Raw genomic sequence first — 913 nt, forward strand, 5'->3', positions numbered from 1 at the left:
TCGCCGTTTGAGTTAACATTCGGACACCGGCCTCGTAGCCTCTTGGATGTAGTAAAAGAGGGGTGGGAGGCCAACCCAGGTCTGGAAAAGGGGGTTCCCACATACGTATGCGAGTTAAGGAAACGGTTACAAGCCGTGACAGAAATGGCCCAGGCTAATTTAGCGTGGGCCCAGGACAAGCAGAAGGAAAGGTATGACAGCCAGGCCTGGTCAAGAGAGTTAAGAGTAGGCCAGAAAGTGTTGGTTCTATTGCCTACCTCGACTAATAAATTTGAGGCCAGCTGGCAAGGACCCTTCATGATCACGAAGCGGGCAGGCCCGGTGGACTATGAGATATTCCAACCAGGGGCTAAAAAAGAGCACCAGATATCATATAAACCTCTTAAAGGAATGGCATGAGCCTGAGGGCCTGTGGTAGCAGCATTTGACTCCAAAACGGCGGGGTCTGAGACGCGCAAGAGCGGGGGTGCGGAAAGGGATGAGCCTTGGAAGGCAATGCTAGTGGGGAAACAGTTACAAAGCTTGCAACTTTCCCAGATACAGGTTTTAGTACGCAAATTTAGGGATGTCTTCACAGAGCAGCCCGGACGGGCAAAGGGGGTGGAGCATAGGATTGTCACTCAGAAAGGACAGATAGCCAGGGAAAGATGGCATCAGATCCCTTATTACAGGCTTAGGCCCATAAAAGAGGAACTTAAAAAGATGTTAGAGCAGGGGATTATTGCACCATCACGTAGTCCATGGCGTAGCCCCCTAGTAGCAGTGGAGAAACCAGACGGGAGCTTAAGACTATGCGTAGATTTCAGGAGGTTGAATGCCATGTCCCAATTTGATGCATTCCCTATGCCCCAAATCAACGAACTGATCGAACGCATAGGACAGGCAAGGTTTATTTCTACCCTGGACCTATCTA

The sequence above is a fragment of the Gavialis gangeticus genome, unplaced genomic scaffold, assembly GCF_001723915.1.
Source record: "Gavialis gangeticus isolate Ggan-Ray unplaced genomic scaffold, GavGan_comp1, whole genome shotgun sequence".
Lineage (NCBI taxonomy): Eukaryota > Metazoa > Chordata > Crocodylia > Gavialidae > Gavialis > Gavialis gangeticus.